Below are 17,533 nucleotides of genomic sequence, written 5' to 3' on the forward strand. Positions count from 1 at the left end.
TGTGTATAGAGATAAGGAATATGGTCAACCTTGAATGATCCACAGGAACATTGTGTAAGTGGATCTGGGAGTAACTGCAGGTCCTCCTTATCTTGTTTAATACACAGGTGTTGAAAGGACATAAACCAATTGGTAAACATCTGGTCCTGGGATGAAAGGAAGGACGATTATGTAATGAAATTTGTTGGAGATAAAACCACGTATATATGAGGGAGTGACTTGACCCCTAGGGCAGAGCACTCTCTGGGTTACCTCGGTTGCTAATTGGTGTACCTGGTGTCTGCTTTCCATGTACGCACATGTTTGATAGATAATAAACAGTTTTCTCTCAAGTACATCTACGTCTTCATGCCTCAGTAAAGGGTGATCGACGCCTCGACAATTGGCGAGACAGGGGAGAGACATGGAGGAGGAGAGTTGAGGATAGACCCTTGGTGACCAAAGAGAAAAGCCATGGTGACCAATTTGAAAAATACACACATGCGGGAGTGACGGTCATCTCTACGAGAAACAAGCACGAGTTCCTGTTACTAGGGTGTAGTGTTCTCGGGTCAGGAGGGATTTTTGGCCAACTTTGAAGTCACGTGACGCGAAAACGAAAGCGAATATCGAAAATCCGGCCAGACCAAATCTACATATTGTCCCATAGATTCATATGCCACAATCAAATTCAAGATAACTTAAGAAATGTAGGAGGAGATAGATTTTGAAAATCGTCATTTTGCAACTACATGAAGCAGTTTTCGCAAAATTCAAAGTCACGTGACGTATACGTATTCGAAGATATCGGTATTCTTTTGAATGTACATGAAAGACAAGGTCAGCTGCTATGCAATGACACCATTCATTAACTTTTACCATGCCCAGTAGAGAATATATAGTCTCCTGAAGGTAGGGAGGTTTTTGCAAACTTTGAAGTCACGTGACACGAAAATGAAAGCGAAATTCGAAAATCCGTCCCGACCAAATTTAGATATTGTCCCATACATTCATATGCCACAATCAAATTCAAGATCGCTTGAGAAATGTAGGAGATAGATTTTGAAAATGTCATTTTCGCATTTTTTGCCAACTTTGAAGTCACGTGACACGAAAACGAAAGCGAATATCGAAAATCCGGCACGACCAAATTTAGATATTGTCCCATAGATTCATATGCTACATTCAAATTCAAGATCGCTTGAGAAATGGCGGAGGAGATAGAATTTGAAAATCGTCATTTTCACAACTTCAAAGGCCTCGTGACCTTGACCTTGACCTTCGGTGCCCTTGAAAGTCATACCATCGTGTACGTCTCATCGACCTCTATCAGGATCACTAATGACCAGATCTCCGCTTCAACTTCATTGTGAACGGACGGACAGACGGATCGAAGGACATCGACACCCATATTATTAGGTCATGCTCGAAGAGATGACCTAAAAAGGTAAGTCTTTGTGCTGGGGAGTTTAAATTAGATATTCTCTTTCTCACCCCAGGTTTTGTCCATCCCTGCTTCTGCCCCATGTACTCGCCCAAGAACTGGTAAAGATAAGTGTGGAGAGAATTGTTTATTGTCTATCAAGGGCTAGCTATCTTAAGGTCCGGAAAAGGGGGTTTGAGGGCTGAGGAAATATGGCTAAGGTTGCCTAGTCGGACCCAAGAAAAACTCCAGGAAGGGTTCAGCAATAGTGATGGGAAACAGATCAGGAAAACGAGAGGAGAAGAAAGAACCTCCTCGGGATACCCCTACTCACCATATGTTTAAATTACATGGGATGGCAGCAGTGGAACAAAATGATTGCTGGGCAGAATGAACAGTTAAAGATAGCTCACCATGGCCAGAGGGTGGGTCGCTTGACCTGCCAGCAGTGCAGAATCTGCGGAAAGAGTTGCTAAGACGCCATAGACTATCCAGAAAGAAAACGGCAGTGAATTGGCTGGGATTTGGATTGTGGCAGGAGGAACAATTAAAAGATCAAGCACAGCCAAGCAAGCGACCTTGGTGGGTAAGGTGCTGAAGCTTCATATTGTTGCGGGCCGGGTATCGGCGACGAGCACGACCGCTAGATGGAGCAGTAGAGTCGGCTCCACCGAACACCCAGAATTTAGATCGTACCTTTCGGAAAACACCGACAAGTACGGGGTCCCTTACGGGACCGTGAATCGTCAATAATTACACCACTGGTACAGGGTTATTTGCCAATCTTCAAAATACCTAGAGCTCCACGTGGCGAACTTACTGAGTATTCACACCCTCGACGGCGCTCGTACGGAATGAGCTGCTAGCGTGCTCGAACCGTGTGCGACCCGAGCGGATGATCACCGAGATCCGTCGGTCCGAATGTCCCCTTACGGCGGCCACAACGCCTGGCTAATTCTCCAACACGCACCGTGTTAAACCAATAAGAGAAACACAAAAAATGAACTGATACATTTAACACCTGGGTTTATTTATAATGGGGCAGGGGGGCACGTAAGAAGCAGAATTATCTGAATATAGAGATGCACATATGTACAGCAAGACACTTAACAATTTATTACTTACGAGATTGGCACCACACACACACACACACACACACACACACACACACACACACACACACACACACACACACACACACACACACACACACACACACACACACACACACACGAAACGGTGGCCACAGCCTTTATTGAAGCCTCCAGCTCGGAGGGGAAGGCGAGTTCAAGACCAGAGCCTACCTCGGACCTGTCCACCTCGTGTGGTCTTCGATCTGATTGGAACCGGGCACCAGCGAGAGGCAAGCCGAATCCAGACACCAGCGACCCGCGAGCGGCCTCCCGAGCTCCGCTCAGCGCTCGTGCCGACAACAAAACCTCTCCTCTGTATCCCGAACGATCAAGAACGCAGGAGGTTTCTCGGCCACCTCTCCAAGTTGAACATCAAAGCGAGGGCCGACAACTCCACGCCCTTTCAACCGGCCCGACAGATCGACCACGACCCTGCCTGCTCGATGGTCATCAACTATCTCAATCTCTCGCAAGTTCACCGACAGATAGACGGCGCGCAACTCTTGCGGTTCTTGTCCCGACAGGATCTCCCAAGCTCTCCAGTGCTCTCTCGGAGGTCCGAATCGCGCCGCACCCTTATTCACCCTGTCTCCGGGGGGAGGGGGGTGCCTTCGCCCTCCCTCACTGGACGGTTTTGGCACACAGAATCGCTCGTCGCCTGTCACTGGCCAAAACGAGCGGCAAGTTCGTCGATTGGCCCGGGGGCGTGGTGACGTCACGCGGACCCCTTTCTCCCTGTCGCGGGATCTGATTGGCTGAGCGGCGGTCACCCCACCTGTAGCACGCTGATTGGTCGAGGGCCACCGCGAGGCTCCTCCTTGAACTCCGCCCACCAAACAGGCAGAGGAACACTATTCTGCGTAGGCTCCGCCCACCAAACAGCCAGAGGAACTTTATTCTGCATGCGCTCCGCCCACGTACTTGCTGACATGTACGTAGGCAATGGCGTCGGCCAGAGTGAGGTGAAGGTGATGCTGGCGTTGTCATAGTTATGAGGGGTGTAAAAATGAAAGAAAACCCTGACTATCAAAGTAACTCACAGCGCAAGTACATTTATTCACCCATTAAACGAGGGACGGGGACCCTAACTAAAGACACATACTTACCGATATAACTGTTCTATAGGACTTGTATCTTGAGTGCTCAGGGCTTCCAGATTCGCAACAATATTGTTGCGGGCCGACAATATTGTTGCGCAACAATATTGTTGCGGTTGCCAATACAACAATATTGTATCGGCTGCGAGCACGACTGCTCGGTGGGGCGGTAGGGTCGACTCTACCGAACACCAGGAATCTAGATCGTACCTTTCGGAAACCTCCGAGGGTACGGGTCCCTTACCGGACCGTGAATCGTCAATAATTCCACCACGTGGTACAGGGTTATTTGCCAATCTTCAAAATACCTAGAGATCCACGTGACGAGTTACCGAGTATTCACACCCTCGACGGCCCTTGTACGAGTCGAGCCGTTAGCATTTCCGACCCGTGCGCAACCCGAGCGGATGGTTGCCGAAGTTCCGTAGGTCCAAATGTACATTTACAGCAGCAACAGCCTTTGTAATCCACCAACTTTGTAAACCAACCAACCGCCATGCTGAGCCAATGGAAGAAACACAGAAATAAGCTATTACATTTAACAAATGGGGAATTTATTCACAGTAATCAGGGAAACTAGGGAAGCACGTAAGGGCAGAGATATCACAACGAATGGAGAATGCAAATTTACACACAAGCACTTAAACAATTCCTACTTACAGACGAGCCCACACTCAGAAGCACACCCAAAAGAAACGGACCCAAAATGGTCTTTATTATCCTTTCAGCTCGGAGGGAAGTCGAGCTGAGGGATGAGAAAGTAGCAGGCTACCTGGCCGCGAGCTCGACGTCCACACCGTCCCGGAGCACCAGTCGGCCAAGAACGGACCAGGGCAGCCAGACGCAGACCACGCCAGCCACGAGACGAGATGACCCGGGAACCCGAGCACGCCAGCGACAAGATGCCTTTCGCCCAGCCTCGAGAGATGCGTTTTGAACGGGCGCCAATTCTTCCTCTTCGCGCTCGAGCAGATCCAATCGAGAGATGCGGTTTCAACGGGCGCAAATTCTTCCTCTCTCGCTCGAGCAGATCCACTCGAGAGATGCGGTTTCAACGGGCGCAAATTCTTCCTCTCTCGCTCGAGCAGATCCACTCGAGAGATGCGGTTTCAACGGGCGCAAATTCTTCCTCTCTCGCTCGAGCAGATCCACCTGATTATTTCCTCTCTGTTCCTTTTATCGCTCTCGGGCGCGGTTCGCTGAGGCGTGGCCCGTCCTCAGTGGGTGGGACACGACGAATTCCCTTACTTGGCACGCAGCCAAGCGAATCGGTTCATGACCATATTTGGGAATAGAATTCCATCCCCGAACGAATTCCGAACACACCCGCATACCAGCGAGCGCGCGGAGAATGCCGGGAGCAGAGGGTTGTCGCTGTGAGAGCGAAGATGGCGTTGTTGTTGTAGTTGTAGATGTCGTAGCTGTAGTTGATGTGAGTGATGTAAAAATCCTAACTATTAAAATAACTCACAGCGCATGTACATTTATTCACCCATTAAACGAGGGATGGGGACCCTAACTAAAAAACACATACTTACCGATATAACTGTTCTATAGGACCTGTATGTTGAGTGATCATGGCTTCCAGATTCGTAACAATATATCAGCAGCAAAGGGCAACAGTGTGCAGAAGCACATATGCCTGGATCATGATATCCGTGCATCAATTTGAAGCGCAAGGCAAAACAGGCGACCAACTGCAGATCAATTGACTGTAGATTTCAACCTGGGACGCAAGCAGCCAGTTTCATCAAAAATGGTCTGACGAGAACTCCACACAGCGGGACACCTTAATCGGGTTGCAGTACACAAAGCACTCATCACACCTGACAATGCACATTTGTGAGTCTAGTGGTGCAAAGAGCACAGGCAATGGACTATCAACCAGTGAAGAAAAGTGATGTGGTCAGATGAATCATCCTTCACCGTGTTCTTGACAAACGGACAAGTGCATGTGTGGTGCCAACCTAAATAACTCTCCAACCCCGAGTCCTTGGTTCCAATAGTGAAGGGTTCGTGGTTCTGTAATGTTGTTGGGTGCATTCTCCGAACCTGGTTTGGGTGCAATCATTCCCTAAGAAGGCAAGGTTAATGCCAATCATTATTCAATGGTACCGAGTGACCATTTTCACCCCATGTTGCAGCATTTCTTTCCTGCCAAGAGGGGTGCCTTCCAGGATGACAATGTCAACACCCACAGAGCACAAGTGGTCACCCAATGCATTGATGAGCATGACACTGATGTTACCCATATGTCATGGCCTTCTCAGTCACTAGTCCTGAACCCAATCAAGCATTTATGGGATATTCTGAAACGCCACCTGAGACAGCGGTTTCCACCTTCAAACAGATTTGAGTTGACTTTCTCGTGGAAGAATAGTGCCGCACCCCTCCTGCAGAATTCCAGATGCTGGTGGACTCTACACTACGGTGCATACAGGCCGGACTGACTGCACATGGTGGCCCAGCGCCCTATTAAGTGACTTTACATTGGTGTTTCCATGTTTTTGTCCACTACCTGTAAATGTCACACAATGTAAAGTCCAAAACATATAATAATAATATAAAAAAACATATAATAAATTAAAACAAGAGCTCAAGTCAGCACAATATAAGCCCGAACAAGAAAGTATATACAGAATTGTGCTACTACATGGAAAACAGCATCCTGGTTGCCATGGCAACCATTTTAGATGACAAACGTATGTCGCGACACACCGTCTCCACAGTCTGTACCGATGTACCAAATATGAAACGTGAAAGTTGAAAACTTTGGGAGTTAGAGTGCGGACAGGAGCGGATGGACGGACAGATGGACGGATGACCGGTATCATATAATACGCCCCGATATATATATATATATATATATATATATATATATATATATATATATATATATATATATATATATATATATATATATATATATATATATATATATATATATATATATATATATATATCGGGCGTATAAAAACACCTCACTGCCACATTATTAAAAACACCTCCCAGCAACATTATTAAGAAACACCTCACCCCCACATTATTAAAAACACCTCCCAGCAACATTATTAAAAACACCTCACTGCCACATGATTAAAAAAGACGTCACCGCCACATTATTAAAAACACCTCACCACCATGGTGTTAAAAACACCTCACTGCCACATTATTATAAACATCTCAATGATACATGATTAAAAACACCTCACTGCCACATGATTAAAAACATCTCACTGCCATGGTATTAAAAACACCTCACTGCTGTAGTATTAAAAATACCTCACTCCAACATGATAAAAAACACCTCACTGCCACATTATTAACAAGAAGGTATATACAGAATTGTGCTACTACATAGAAAACAGCATCCTGATTGCTATGGCAATCACTTTAGATGACGAACGTATGTCGCGACACACCGTCTCCACAGTCTGTACCTATGTACCAAATATGAAACGTGAAAGTTGAAAACTTTGGGAGTTAGAGTGCGGACAGGAGCGGATGGACGGACAGATGGACGGATGACCGGTATCATATAATACGCCCCGATATATATATATATATATATATATATATATATATATATATATATATATATATATATATATATATATATATATATATATATATATATATATATATATATATATATATATCGGGCGTATAAAAACACCTCACTGCCACATTATTAAAAACACCTCCCAGCAACATTATTAAGAAACACCTCACCCCCACATTATTAAAAACACCTCCCAGCAACATTATTAAAAACACCTCACTGCCACATGATTAAAAAAGACGTCACCGCCACATTATTAAAAACACCTCACCACCATGGTGTTAAAAACACCTCACTGCCACATTATTATAAACATCTCAATGATACATGATTAAAAACACCTCACTGCCACATGATTAAAAACATCTCACTGCCATGGTATTAAAAACACCTCACTGCTGTAGTATTAAAAATACCTCACTCCAACATGATAAAAAACACCTCACTGCCACATTATTAACAAGAAGGTATATACAGAATTGTGCTACTACATAGAAAACAGCATCCTGATTGCTATGGCAATCACTTTAGATGACGAACGTATGTCGCGACACACCGTCTCCACAGTCTGTACCTATGTACCAAATATGAAACGTGAAAGTTGAAAACTTTGGGAGTTAGAGTGCAGACAGGAACGGACGGACGGACAGACTGACGGATGGACAGACGGCCAGACAGACGGACGGACTATGTATATATATATATATATATATATATATATATATATATATATATATATATATATATATATATACATATACATATACATATATATATACATATATATATATATATATATATATATACATATATATATATATATATATATATATATATATATATCGGGGCATATTATGTGATTCCCGGCGTACCGGTCATCCGTCCGTCCGTCCGTCTGTCTGTCCGTCTGTCCGTCTGTCTGGCCGTCTGTCCATCCGTCCGTCTGTTCGTCCGTCCGTTCCTGTCCGCACTCTAACTCCCAAAGTTTTCAACTTTCACGTTTCATATTTGGTACATAGGTACAGACTGTGGAGACGGTGTGTCGCGACATACGTTCGTCATCTAAAGTGATTGCCATGGCAATCAGGATGCTGTTTTCTATGTAGTAGCACAATTCTGTATATACCTTCTTGTTAATAATGTGGCAGTGAGGTGTTTTTTATCATGTTGGAGTGAGGTCTTTTTTATATATATATATATATATATATATATATATATATATATATATATATATATATATATATATATATATATATATCGGGCGTATAAAAACGAACGGCACTCAGTGGAGTGCATCCTCCGCCAGGCTAAACAGTCTACGTTTTGTATCCCAATGATAGGCCGGATCTGGATCCACACCTGAACTAAAAATTCAATCGGCTTGTTTTTGTCACCCACCCAACTTGTCCACCAAGTTTTTTCTCATAACTCATCCATAGCGTTTGGAAATATCGTGCTATATACCGTTTTTGGCCCCATGTCTCAATTATGAAGAATCACTTGATTACTTTAAAAATTAAAAAGAAATCTCGTATCCAGATCCAGATCTTCAGCAAAATCAAAACAATTTTTCCTTGTCACGCACTCAACCTGTCCACCAAGTTGGGTCCGAACCCATCGACAACTTTTTAATACATCATGCTATATATAATTTTGGCCCTATCTCTCAATGCTGAAGAAGCAATCACTTAAAAAAAAACATTTGAGGATCCGATCCGGATCTTCACCAAAAGCTAATCAATTCGTCCTTGTCACAAACCCAACCTGTCCACCAAATTTCATCCAAATATGTCCATAACTTTTTGAGATATTCTGCTCACAGACAGACAGGAGTAAAAACATAACCTCTGTCAACCATTTTTGGCAGAGGAAAAGCAAAAACTCAAATTCATCGGGAAAACACGATTTCAGTGTTGTGTTTTAATTTTGAAAAAGAGTGTGTGTCATATCATGTACAAATTTAAAGATAAAATTACACAATTTACCGACCCAAAGATATGGGGGGGGGGGGAGCCCGTAAATTAGCTCACGGTAATATCGGTAAATATCGGTAAATTAGCGATATTAACATTACCTCACAAGAACAATCGGGCTTGTCGTCTGTCAGCCTGGAATCCTAATCGAGCTCTCTACGTAATACTAATAAATTAAAAATACGGTAAATTGGCGATATTAAAATTACCTCACAAGAACAATTGGGCTTCTCGTCTGTCAGCCTGGAATCCTAATCGAGCTCTCCACGTAATACTAATAAATTAAAAATACGGTAAATTGGCGATGTTAAAATTACCTCACAAGAACAATTGGGCTTCTCGTCTGTCAGCCTGGAATCCTAATCGAGCTCTCTACGTAATACTAATAAATTAATAATACGGTAAATTAGCGATATTAAGATTACCTCACGAGAACAATCGGGCTTGTCGTCTGTCAGCCAGGAATCCTAATCGAGCTCTCTACGTAATACTAATAAATTAAAAATACGGTAAATTAGCGATATTAACATTACCTCACAAGAACAATCGGGCTTGTCGTCTGTCAGCCTGGAATCCTAATCGAGCTCTCTACGTAATACTAATAAATTAAAAATACGGTAAATTAGCGATATTAAGATTACCTCACAAGAACAATTGGGCTTCTCGTCTGTCAGCCTGGAATCATAATCTGGCTCTATACGTAATACTAATAAATTAATAATACGGTAAATTAGCGATATTAACATTACCTCACAAGAACAATTGGGCTTCTCTTCTGTCAGCCTGGAATCCTAATCGAGCTCTCTACGTAATACTAATAAATTAATAATACGGTAAATTAGCGATATTAAGATTACCTCACGAGAACAATCGGGCTTGTCGTCTGTCAGCCAGGAATCCTAATCGAGCTCTCTACGTAATACTAATAAATTAAAAATACGGTAAATTAGCGATATTAAAATTACCTCACAAGAACAATCAGGCTTCTCGTCTGTCAGCCTGGAATCATAATCTGGCTCTCTATATGTAATACTAATAAATTGATCATACAGTAAATTAGCGATATTAAGATTACCTCACAAGAACAATCGGGCTTGTCGTCTGTCAGCCGGGAATCCTAATCGAGCTCTCTACGTAATACTAATAAATTAATAATACGGTAAATTAGCGATATTAAGATTACCTCACGAGAACAATCGGGCTTGTCGTCTGTCAGCCAGGAATCCTAATCGAGCTCTCTACGTAATACTAATAAATTAAAAATACGGTAAATTAGCGATATTAAAATTACCTCACAAGAACAATCAGGCTTCTCGTCTGTCAGCCTGGAATCCTAATCTGGCTCTCTATATGTAATACTAATAAATTGATCATACAGTAAATTAGCGATATTAAGATTACCTCACAAGAACAATCGGGCTTGTCGTCTGTCAGCCGGGAATCCTAATCGAGCTCTCCACGTAATACTAATAAATTAATAATACGGTAAATTAGCGATATTAACATTACCTCACAAGAACAATCGGGCTTGTCGTCTGTCAGCCTGGAATCCTAATCGAGCTCTCTACGTAATACTAATAAATTAAAAATACGGTAAATTAGCGATATTAAGATTACCTCACAAGAACAATTGGGCTTCTCGTCTGTCAGCCTGGAATCATAATCTGGCTCTATACGTAATACTAATAAATTAATAATACGGTAAATTAGCGATATTAACATTACCTCACAAGAACAATTGGGCTTCTCTTCTGTCAGCCTGGAATCCTAATCGAGCTCTCTACGTAATACTAATAAATTAATAATACGGTAAATTAGCGATATTAAGATTACCTCACAAGAAATTTGACATGAAACTTCGGTTACGCAATTCGAACATGCAACCATTACCTCAAGACAAAGAAAGGGCGGTAATAACTTATAACGGGTGTGGTATATATATATATATATATATATATATATATATATATATATATATATATATATATATATATATATATATATATATATATATATATAATGTATTATAAACTTAACATACATACCGAAGCGTGTTTCTTCAGCTTGTGCCACAGTTCAGCACGACCAAGAATTGAGGAACGCGCGAATAGAATGACGCTGATTGGCTCAGCTTCAGGAAAAGGCTATTTAGTCAGCCAACTAAAAATATACATTTTGTCCGACATACAGTAGTTATAATAGGATATCATAATGAGACACGTGATCTTTTTTTAATCGGATATCGTTACACCGAGGTCGAGATGGGAGCACCGTGTGAAAATGGACGTCAGGGGTGTTCCATGACCAAGCAGCTTGTAGAGCGCTCGCTAAGCGGCTTAAGCACTCTAAACGAAGCTGTTGATGAGGAACGGCTGGCTTGCCAGGCTGATTGGTAATGGAACACACCCCAGAAAGTTGAGAACGAAGGGATGTGCGATTCGAGGAATTTTGGAATCGATTCCATTCCAAATTCTGTTTTCTAGGAATCTTATAGAATCGAGTTCGCTTCTGAGTACGTTATTTATTTATTTATTCGTTTTTCTTTTAATTTGGTTTCTTCATGCATTAGATCATGAAAAAAAGAAAAATTAGAACGTCATCTGCACTCTGACGTCATCAGAAATAGCAATCTGACGTCATCAGATACGTATGTATGCCTCTGCCCACATTATGACATCATTTATACGTACTGGAATTGCACCACGTTTGATTTAAATCCGTTCAGCTGTTCTCAAATATCACATTTTTACCTGACATGACCTTTGACCCCCATAATCTAATTGTTTATGTTGAGAGTACATCGTGATACAAACTTGCACCACGTTTGACTTGGATCCCTTCATCCCGTTCTGAAGTTATCGCAGATTCAGACCTTTGACCTCTTGCCACCACCATTGAATCAGTTCATCTTTGCATCACACTGTACAGTAGTATACCAATACCAAGTTTGGTCAAAATCCCATCAGTGGGTCACACGGCAGCAGGGCAACATAATTTTTACCCAACATGACCTCCGACCTTTTGACCCCAAAATCTAATCGGTTCATCTTTACATCATCATACATACTTGTACCAAATTTAACTTGGACCTCTTCAGCCCTTCTTATGTTATCTCGGAAACTAAAAACTATCACCGACACACGGACGGTATACTGTATAATGCATACGAGATAGCAATATATAAGATAACACATTCTTCATGGTTCAGCTATTCTCCTAAGCCTGGTGTTGGCTTAGTGGTTAGGGTGGTGGCTTGGGATCCTCGGGTCCTGAGTTCAAGCCCCGTTGGCCGCTGAATTAAAATACACCAGGAGGCTGACTCAGCCTGTCATCCTTCCGAGGTCGGCAAAATGAGGACCAGTGGACTGGAAAAGGGGACACTGCATCAGCGGCATAGCCTCATCCCAACCAATGATGCAACTCGCAGCCACAGGTTGCACTCAATAGATAGATAGACAAGCCGGTAGGCGGACATGGGTAGTCGATCAAGTCGAATTTAGTCGTTTTTCAGCCGTTACTTGCCAACAAAAGCGTCCATAGCAACGGTTCTTTCTCACACATAACTTGGACATACCATGAACCTACCATACCAGTTTCATGTATATCTGACTCATCGTCTCTGAGATATAACGAACTTCGTTTTTTTTAATTGTTTTCGACCAGGGTTCATTCAAAGTGTATCTTCTCCGACAGTTTTCATAGGATCCAGCTGGAAATTTTTGACAATATGGCTGAATGTACTGCCCAGTCGCTCATGGCCCAATTTTTGATTTTCGAAAAAATTTAATTTTTGAGATTTTTTTTGAAAATTTCAAAGGTCCGTTGCTGGGCAACGGATAGGTCCATAGCAACGGTTCTCATTTGCACACAACTCGGTCATGGTATGAACCTACCAAGTTTCATCGAAATCGCCATTGTATTAACGGAGCACTGGACCGAACAGACATACAGACAGACAGACAGAGACAAACATATCGACGGAAATACTGATAATAAGGGTCGACTAGATTGACTACCCAACATATCGACGGAAATACTGATAAGGGTAGACTAGATTGACTACCCAATTCTCCTTCCATCTATTGCAGAGGTCTCCAACCTGCGGCCCGCGGGCCACATGCGGCCCCTTAGACGGATTTATGCAGCCCGCGGTGCCATATTAAGTTTACATTACAATGCGGCCCGCGATACTGCCAATTTGTCAGGGTCAATGGTCAAAGCGTTCTATAATTTTTATTATGATTTTGATTCACATTAGACACGTGTTTTTAACACAATTATTCATTTATCATATTCGTTGGCAAGAAAAATATATTCAGCACTAATTTTTGTTTAAATTTCCGCATATTAATTATATATATTTTTGGGGGGAATTTAGCGTCCTTTTTTTGGGTGCGGCCCTCCGCCCCTCACCACTTTGGTTTTGTGGCCCTCCGCCCAAAAAGGTTGGAGACCCCTACTCTATTGGGACCATACTTTGAAGAGTCGGTGCTGCCAAAGCAGTCTCCCAGGCTATTGGACACAATCCTGGACAGGTCACCACTCCGACGCCGGATACTCGAATGGCCCAATCATCCCAACAAGCATTTTGCCCCACCTGGTATTAATTTAACAGCCGAGCAAGATTTTAACTCAGCACCCAAGGATCCCAACCACGCCACACCAACCATTCAGCCACCACCAGGCATACAGCCATTCTCACAGGTGCCAGATCTAATCAGGGATGTTAGGGCATTATAGGGACTGTTTGGTTCAGATTCTTCCAAAAGCACCAAATTTGGCCCATACCATACTTTTTCGATTTTAGACTTTTACCCCCGAGCCGCCATATTGGCAAAATCCAATTATGGCCGCCATCCGGGTTCGAGGTCAATCGTAGTGAAAAAACCAAAAGGGCTAGAATCATGAATAATACCACTTTTTAGGGGTTTTCAGGGTCGGGGAATCTGATTCTGATTTTATTTCAACGATTTGAGGTTAAGGTCACCCTAAAGGTCATTTTGGGTTCAAACCCGGCATTTTTGGGGCGTCATTTCAAAAATGGCCTGCCTACGTCCTCTATGGCCTACCTGGGTTATCAATCAAAAGAACCCGTTAACCATTTAGAAAATAAGATTTGAATGTTTTTAATTTTGACTCGTAATGTCATAAACTGTTCATTTCATTTTTTCGATAATACCAATTCTGTGAGTGTCGACGTGGCCAGCACCGGCGGTGGTGCATGATGCCATTCGGAGCTGTGGCGTCTCCCCTATCTCACAAGACTATTCTGTCCCTGTTTTTGCGTGTTCAGGAGTGGATCCGGAACCTGCGACTCAGCCTGCTATCGTGTCGCCGTGATGACGAGACTAAAGTTCATCGTGACGAAGAGCCTACATAATGAGTGTCAAACTATGTCCTCTACCAAAATTATGAATTGGGGACTCTGTTGTCTTTGTCAATCGGACAAAACTGGAGAAACCTTGCAAACTCCTAAGGAGGGGGGACTTGTATCACTTGAGATCTCAAAGACTTCAATGCTATCACTGCCAATAATCTTCTTTCTGGTATCAATGTCACGATTCGTCAGTTGAATGATGGCTCAGATATTGCAGCAACTCTTAAATTGCTTAAGGCAAGGTATCACAAAACTTGCAGGAGTTATTGTCGTAGTTCTCGTGTCAAATGGGCGAGAGAATCTAGACAAAGAAGCCAGCTCTCAGAATAGTCCCAAAAAAATCAGGTCATCTGGGGAATTTCAGCCTCCAGCCAATGTCAAGTGTTGTGTAATCTGTGAGGGGGAGGACCAGGCCAACCTCCACAAGGTAGTTAATGTCGATGCCAATCCAAAGAGTTGGGCGAAGACGAACAAAAACTTTCACTTACTTGGCAGACTGGTTGCCGTAGCATCTGATGCACATGCAGCTGATGCCTATTATCACCATCAGTGTTATGTACGTTTGCGAGATTCCGCTTGCGCTGCCGAGCGACGAGAATCGGTGGGTCCCGCACCTCCGCCCTTCGATCACATCATCGGCGCTCAAATTGTAGCCCTGATCGAACATTCGGACACCACCATATTTAAGCTCTCAGAGCTACGCGAGATGTATCAAAAGCTTGAGTGATCAAGGTCACCCATGCCGAGACAAAAAAAAAAGAGCCACACTCAACTCGATACAAGGATCACCTTCTCGACCTCCTACCTGAATGGGCTGAGTTTTCCAAGGGGAATGAAGGCAGGAAGGATATTTACATATCTCACAAACTGAAGGTGGTTGATGAGCTGGCCAAGACATATAGGTCTCAGATTGGTCAAGAGGACGCACTTACGTTCATGCGGGCTGTGGTGATTATGCACAAGTTTTGTCTAGTCAGGAGCCTTTCGACGGCTCCTTCCCCCTTAACTGCCTCACGGCTCCAGTCAACGAGGAGATGAGTTTCTTCAACGTAGTTCTCCGGGGCCCGTCAGCTCTTCGTGGACGTGAGAAGTATCGTACAATCGCGTCATGGAAGTGAAGCGAGATGTTGCGCATGCGGCGTGTGCTCGCCATGCTCAGGATGGGGTGGTGGTACCCACCAACAGCCGTCTCAAGGTCTTCACCACCCATGATGTGGATTATATAGATAGTAAAGCTCTGGGCAACTTCTCACTGGACGAGTTCCACGGATATGTCCTGAGCGTACATAGTGGCGTTTGGTCAGCAGATGTTATTCCCGAAGTATTTTAATAAAAATTGTTCCTGAATAATTTTTGTTGAATTTTTAGTAGTACTACTTTTGATCTTTGAACCCAAAATGGGGTGACCATGACCTGAAATCATCAAAATGAGATCAGAATCAGATTCCCTGACCCCAAAAACCCCTAAAAAGTGGCATTATTCATGATTCTAGCCCTTTTGATTTTTTTAACTACGATTGACCCCAGACCCGGATGACAGCCATAATTGGATTTTTCCAATATGGCGGCCCTGGGGAGCACCCTTCTAAAATCGAAAAAGTATGGTATGGGCAAAATATGGGCCAAATTTGGTGCTTTTGGAAGAATCTGAACCAAAAAATCCCTAACATCCTTGACTAATCCACAAAAACCATAGAGTGCCCCTTGCAGGACTTTCAATGCTTTCACCTTTCAAGACTCCAATTATACCTTTTGTACAAACGTCTCTTGAAGTATTCACAAGTTCTTGTTTTTCAGTGTTTGAAAGTTTGTGAACACCAAGAGAAATGACGTTTAAGATCGTTTTAAAAAAAAAAAAAAAAAAAACTATTTATTGCCAAGCATATAATTTTCCCATTCTGCAATATAAAGAAAACCAACTTGTCCTGACATTTGACACTTCAAACAAGATAAACACCAGCAAATCAAAGACCCTCAATTCTGTGAATAAGAAGTCCTCATACCACCCAAAGACAGCCGAGAAATTGTTGATGTGCAGCTGGGCAAGGCTTGCTTGGACCCACCCCCGTGGAACAGTCTGTGGAATTGGCTTGGAGACACAGAATTGTTTCTCTTGGAAACAATTCATGCTTCACAGCATCGGTTTGTTCCATTTTGTAAGCCACTCATTCATCGATTAAAAGTGTGCAAAATGATCACTCGGTCTTGATTTACACTATTTATTTCGCTGTTTGCAGAATACAAGCACAATCCACTTCATCTCAACTTATAAAGCTTGTATTTATTACTTCTGAACGTAGGACACCCCAGCTTCTGTCCCATTGGTATGTGTGTGCAATGAAAATGGCACAAGGACTAAGGGGTGCAATTGCATAGCAAGTTATTTCTTAAAAATTGGTGGTTTTGTGTATTCGTTTAAATAAAAATTGCTGGGATCAAATGTAAAACGAGTTGTTTTTTTTCCTCCCCGCTCATTCACCTTCCCCTTGATCCTCAATTTGAAACCCTCTTTGGTCAGTTATGTGTTAATTACTCAGCTTGTGTCATGTCCAATTGACTTTGAAAGGTAACTGCATTTACCAGAAACAACTGTCTTGAGGAGAGGGGGTTGGGACATGTGCACATGTTGATTGAAGCAAAAACAGCCAGCGAGCTATAAACTTGGCCCTGTTCATACCTCGCCAACAATGGAAAGCAAGAAGTGACATATGGGTCGGTTAAATTACACTGCCCAAAGCAGCAAACAGTTGGTTCAGTAGAGTCAAGATGGTGATCCTCAAGCAGTCTGCATGACATTGTGCACTTACTTCTCCACCAGAATCCACACGAGATTCCATGAAGTCCTTGAACAAGCTGACAATTTTACATTACTTGAGCTCAACTTTCCCTTTTTACTTTTTCTGTGAATACTTTTATATTATCACCCCAACCGACTCACTCCCTGCAGATGAATTGGGTTTAATCTGGAAACCATAAATGGCAGTTTGCG

At 42.9% G+C, this 17,533-nt stretch overlaps 1 protein-coding gene across 6 annotated transcripts in view; it reads right to left on the bottom strand.

Moving 5' to 3' along the window:
- The window catches only part of LOC147011956 (uncharacterized), a 95,038-nt gene extending 83,585 nt beyond the window's left edge, over positions 1-11,453 (bottom strand). The window contains exon 1 of one of the 6 annotated variants that reach the window (XM_085857779.1): positions 11,213-11,453. The gene's annotated coding sequence lies outside the window, so the exon portion shown is untranslated. Of the gene's footprint in view, positions 1-9,268; positions 9,328-9,376; positions 9,417-9,916; positions 9,988-11,000; positions 11,083-11,212 lie in introns of those variants that run through there. The other 5 variants (XM_085857785.1, XM_085857782.1, XM_085857781.1 and 2 more) reach the window with 5 other exon arrangements.
- Positions 11,454-17,533: the final 6,080 nt, after the last annotated feature.

Source organism: Eptatretus burgeri, chromosome 15 (genome assembly GCF_056783735.1).
Source record: "Eptatretus burgeri isolate ZD-2024b chromosome 15, Ebu_testis_v1, whole genome shotgun sequence".
In the NCBI taxonomy this organism is placed as follows: Eukaryota; Metazoa; Chordata; class Myxini; order Myxiniformes; family Myxinidae; genus Eptatretus; species Eptatretus burgeri.